The sequence below is a fragment of the Nicotiana attenuata genome, unplaced genomic scaffold (assembly GCF_001879085.1).
Source record: "Nicotiana attenuata strain UT unplaced genomic scaffold, NIATTr2, whole genome shotgun sequence".
Lineage (NCBI taxonomy): Eukaryota > Viridiplantae > Streptophyta > Magnoliopsida > Solanales > Solanaceae > Nicotiana > Nicotiana attenuata.
The window spans coordinates 218,585-224,513 of NW_017670448.1; positions in this window are offsets into that span (position 1 = coordinate 218,585).

Below are 5,929 nucleotides of genomic sequence, written 5' to 3' on the forward strand. Positions count from 1 at the left end.
CCCACAGTAAGCGTATTGGATATTATATTTGGGATGGAGTTCCTCGGGCATGGAGTTGCCCTATATATTCATATTTGGGATGGAGTTCCCTGGGCATGGAGTTGCCCTATACATTTATATTTGGGATGGAGTTCCCTAGGTTGGATTGGGCCTATACAGTACTGAGTTACTGACTATTGGTCGCTATTTTATTGAGGGATGGATCTTCCTTGGGCTGGACGTGTCATGTACAGTGCTGAGTGATTGAGTACTCTGAGAGTGTGAGTACGCGAGGCTTCCATTGTAGTGTACCACATACATCATGTACACTGGTATATAGATATAGAAATGTCATATCCCTCATATCATTCAAAGTTGATCTGTTTTACTTGTATTGAGTTGTTATCTATAGAACTTGAAAACATGCCAACATTTCTGTAATGTTATTTCTATATGAACTGTACCTGTTGAGCTCGTCACTACTTTCAGTCCAGAGGTTAGATTTGCTACTTATTGAGTTGGTTGTACTCACGCTACACCCTGCATCTCGTGTAGAGATCCAGGTGCTTCTGGTCATGGCGGTTGCTGATTTGCAGAGACCAGACCTTCAGAGATCATCGAGGTAGTTGCTTGGCATCCGCAGACCTTGACTCTTCTCCCTTATCTTGCAGTTTATTTTTCAGTTTTACTTTCCTAACATTGTTCTAGACTATATTTCCATGTAGATTCTCATGTACTCAGTGACACCCCGATTTTGGGAAGAGTTTATTTATTGAGTTATGATTTCCTATCCTGCGTTTAAGAGATTTCTCCTATATTTAAACTGTTTTGGTATTTTTTTTTCCAAAGATTCAAAGTGTTGGAAATGTTGGGAAATGTCGGCTTGCCTAGTACTATGATAGGCGTCATCATGACAGGTTGGTTTTGGGTCGTGACAAGTTGGTTTAGGGCCTAGGTTACATTGGTCTCACGAGTCATGAGCAGGTTTAGTAGAGTCTTGCAGATCGGTACGGAGACGTCTGTACGTATCTTCAAAAGGCTGCCTAAACCTTAGGAAACTTCACATTCTTGCATTCTTGTCGTGCGGAAGTTGATTCTGGTAACTAAACTTCTGTTGTTCTATTCTCTCAGAGATGGTGAGGACATGTGCTACCGATCAGGATGGACAACCACCAGTACCACCAGCTAGGGCCACGAGAGGTCGGGGTCGCCATAGGGGCCGAAGTAGAGGCATAGGTGCAGCTCGTATAGCAGCTAGAGCAGCACCTGCAGATCCACCAGTTGCTCCAGCTCAGGAGCAGATACCAGATATGGTTGAGCCAATGGGGCTAGCTCAGGCACCAGCTGTACCCATTGTGATTCCAATCCTTCAGAAGGCTTTGGCTCATATTTTAACTGTGTGCACCAGCCTTGCTCAGGCGGTTTTTGTTCCGTCCGCAGTAGCCACTTCTCAGGCCGGGGGTGATACTCAGACTCCTGCCGCCCGTACTCTAGAGCAGGTGATGTAGGGACTTCAAACACCGGGGGTACCAGCAGCCCAGCCAGTTACAGCTGCTCAGGCCCAGGTGGGTCCCGTTATGATTGAGGATGAGCAGAGGAGACTAGAGGGCTTTGGGAGGCTCCAGCCTCCATTATTCAGTGGGGCTGAGTCTGAGGATGCCCAGGACTTTTTGGATAGGTGCCAGCGGATTCTTCGCACGACAGGTATTCTGGAGACCAATGGGGCCACATTCACTACTTTCCAGTTTACTGGGGCGACCTTTAGATGGTAGGAGGCTCATGAGAGGCACATGTCGGTCGGTGCAGCACCACTTACATGGTGTGAGTTCTCCGTTCTCTTCTTGGAGAAGTTCGTGCCACAGTCTCGCAAGGAGGAGTTGTGCAGGCAGTTTGAGTAGCTACGTCAGGATGGCATGTTTGTGACCCAGTATGAGATGAGGTTTTTCGAGTTGGCTCATCATGCAGTTTGGTTAGTTCCCACGGATAGGGAGAGGATTAGGAGGTTCATTGATGGCCTCACATATCAATTGCGGTTGCTTATGACTCGGGAGAGGGTATCTGGTGCTACATTCGACAAGGTGGTTGATATTGCTCGACATATATAGGTGTGGTTCGTATTTAGGAGCGTGAGGAGAGGGAGGCCAAGAGGCCTCGAGTTTAGGTGGTCTCAGTGGTGTTCCTTCGGCGGGACAGTCTTACCACAGCAGGGGTCGTCCTTATAGGCCCGCTCAGATGGCTTATCCAGTTCACTGTGGTGCGTCATCTAGCCATGGTTCATACAGTGCCCATCTGGGTAAGCCATCACTCAGTGCTCTTCCAGATCAAAGTTCATCTGTACCAGTTCAGGGTTCATCTGTACCAGGTTCTTCTGATAGTTATTCTGGTTCTCGGGGTCCACCTCAGTAATTGCCGCCATTGTCCGAGAGGGGTTTTTCGAGTGTGGAGATTTGGGTCACATGAAGAGACATTGCCTCCGCCATTTGGTATTGACTTGGTGCTGAGCACTCAGTCCATTTTTACTCCTCCGCACCGTATGGCGCCAGCTGAGTTGAAAGAATTAAAAGAGCAGCTTTAGGAACTCCTTGATAAGGTTTTTATTAGGCCTAGTGTGTCGCCTTGGGGTGCACTGATTTTGTTTGTGAAGAAGAAGGATGGTACCATGCGTATGTGCATCGATTATAGGCGTTGAACAAAGTTACAATCAAGAACAAGTATCCTTTGCTGCACATTGATGATCTATTCGACCAGCTTTAGGGAGCGAGGATGTTCTCTAAGATTGATTTGAGGTCTGGGTATCACCAGTTGAGATTTGGGACTCGGATATTCTAAAGACAGCATTCAGGACCCGTTATGGTCATTATGAGTTCCTTGTAATGTCTTTTGGGTTGACCAATGCCGCAGCAACATTCATGCATCTGACGAACAGTGTATTTTGGCCTTATCTCGACTCGTTTTTCATAGTATTCATTAATGATATCCTGGTGTAATTTTGTATCCAGAAGGATCATGCCCAGCATTTGAGGATTGTGTTGCAGCGGCCGAGGGAGGAGAAACTTTATGCCAAGTTCTCCAAGTGTGAGTTTTGGCTTAGTTTGGTGGCGGTCTTAGGGCACGTGGTGTCCAGTGAGGGGATTAAGGTGGATCCGAAGAAGATAGAGGCGGTTCAGAGTTGGCCCAGACCGTCCTCAGCTACGGAGATTCAGAGCTTTCTCGGTTTGGCCAGTTATTATCGTCACTTCGTGGAGGGTTTCTCGTTTATTCCATTGCCTTTGACCAAATTGAACCAGAAGGGTTCTCCTTTTAGGTGGTCGGATGAGTGTGAGGAGAGCTTTCAGAAGCTCAAGACTGCCTGACCACAGCTCCAGTTCTTGTTCTACCTTCATCTTCTAGTTCTTATACAGTGTATTATGATGCTTCTCAAATTGGTATTGGGTGTATCTTGATGCACGAAGGTAGAGTGATTTTTTATGCTTCATGTCGATTGAAACCTCATGAGAAGAACTACCCTGTTCATGATTTGGAGTTAGCTGTCACCGTTCATGCATTGAATATTTTGAGGCACTATCTCTATGGTGTGTCTTGTGAGGTATTTACAGATCATCGGAGTCTCCAGCACTTGTTCAAACAAAAGGATCTAAATTTGAGGCAGCGAAGATGGTTGGAGCTTCTAAAGGACTATGATATTACTATTCTGTATCACCCCGGGAAGGGCAATGTGGTGGCTGATGCCTTGAGTAGAAAGGAAGCGAGTATGGGTAGCCTTGCATTCTTAAATATATACTTATGTCATATCTTTAACAAACTCACGCATGTTTATTATCGAAATCGCTTTGTTCAGCAACGCTACCCCTATGATACATATCGTGTCATCAGATCAAAGCCGAACAGGGCCAGCAAAGTCGGCGGGGACCCGAACTAACCTTTCCCCTTTACAAAACTCACGATTTTTCTTTGGATGCAGGCACCCAAGTCACAAAATCATATATTATACGCTCATACTGTTCAAGGATACAACTCTCAGAACCGTCACACCTATTCACAGTTGCTATCCGCACACAATGTCCCCAGCAGCCACAATATCATAATCAGCTATCGGCCATCAGCTAAGAAAATTTTATTACTATTCACCTTTTATCTCTTGCATAAGGCTACCATTCTGCCTTCCGAGACTAAGCACTATCTCCATCTGCATTTCTGCATTGCATAAGGCTACCATTCTGCCTTCCGAGGTTATGCTCTACCTCCATCTGCAGTTCCTGCATTGCATAAGGCTACTATTCTGCCTTCCGAGACTAAGCACTGTCTCCATCTGCATTTCTGCATTGTATAAGGCTACCATTCTGCCTTCCGAGGTTAAGCTCTATCTCCATCTGCACGGCTGAAATATCGCCACCTTTATTTACACTTGCACGGCTGAAAGATCGCCATTTTTATTTATGCTAGCATCGGCTGAAAAATCGCCACCTACTACATCTCATGGGATGAAAGATCGCCACCTTTATTTACATTCTGCATGGCTGAAAGATCGCCACCTTTATTTACATTCTGCATGGCTGAAAGATCGCCACCCTTACATATTGCATGGCTAAAAGATCGCCACCTTTATTTATGTCTTGCATCGGCTGAAAGATCGCCACCTTTATTTATGTCTTGCATCGGCTGAAAGATCACCACCTTTATTTATGTCTTGTATCGGCTGAAAGATCGCCACCTTTATTTATGTCTTGCATCGGTTGAAAGATCGCCACCTACTGCATCTCATGGGCTGAAAGATCACCACCTACTGCATCTCATGGGCTGAAAGATCGCCAAACTGTCCAAAGGCGTCATTGTTCGGAGGCACCATTTCCATAGCCCGAGAACGTCATGCCATGGCCCGAGGACCTCTTTTAATCTCTTGCATATCATTATTCAAAGGCATCATAGTTTAGAAGCATCATTCTCATAGCCCGAGAGCATCATTTCATAGCCTGCGAATCCTTTATTATACGCTTCATGGCCCAGGACATCATGGTCTAAAGACGTCATCTTAACCGTCCAAAGACAGCATTCATGGTCCAACGGGAACTTGCATCATGTTTAAATTTTTGCACAATATGCGCTTGTATTGCTTATTTGCAGGTAAACCGGCGAGCAACGGCCATCTCGGCAGGAGCATTCCTCTCCAGTTCCCGTAGCCCTACTAAACCTTAACCATTCATCCTAACCTAAATATCGCGTCCATTCTTGAAAGATCTCCATCGGCATACTCTGCCGACGGATCCTGAACTACATATGGCTTGATTCCTGTAAGACCAGGGATATGTAGGCAGCTCAGGAACTAGAGCACAATCAAATTCTTCAAACCATTTCGTTTGGTCAAAATTGGTCATCATGTCTTTACCCGACAACTCTTCCATCCTTCCTGGGTAAAGAGGGGCAGCTGTTGATACCCAATTTTTCCCTGTATATTTTTTTTATATGCAAAATACTTTCAAAATAACATATGTACGCATATGTAAGTGTGTCCAAATGTTTTAGTATTTTTCCTAATTTTTAAAAGATTTTTAAATCAATTTATTGCACTATTTTAGCAATACAAAAACCAATAATTATTCCTCAAATTATCATTTTGGTGATTAATTTATTTTATTCTCATATTTATCCCAAAATATAGCTAAGGTAATTTTTACACATTTTCACAAATTATTTAGTATTTTTAAAGCTAAATTGCATGTAATTGCAATATTAGCCTATTTTAAGAATTAATTGCGTTTATAATTACCAATTTGATTCCAGTATTTTTAATTTAATATTTATATATTATTAATTAATTTAGCACCTTTAATTTGTTTTGAGAAAGCATTTTACTATTTTTATAAAATAAAAAGGGAAAAAGTGGCTATTTAAATACTAGCCCTATTTCATTTCAACTATAGCCCAAATTAAACCCCCCCCCCCCCCGAAGTAA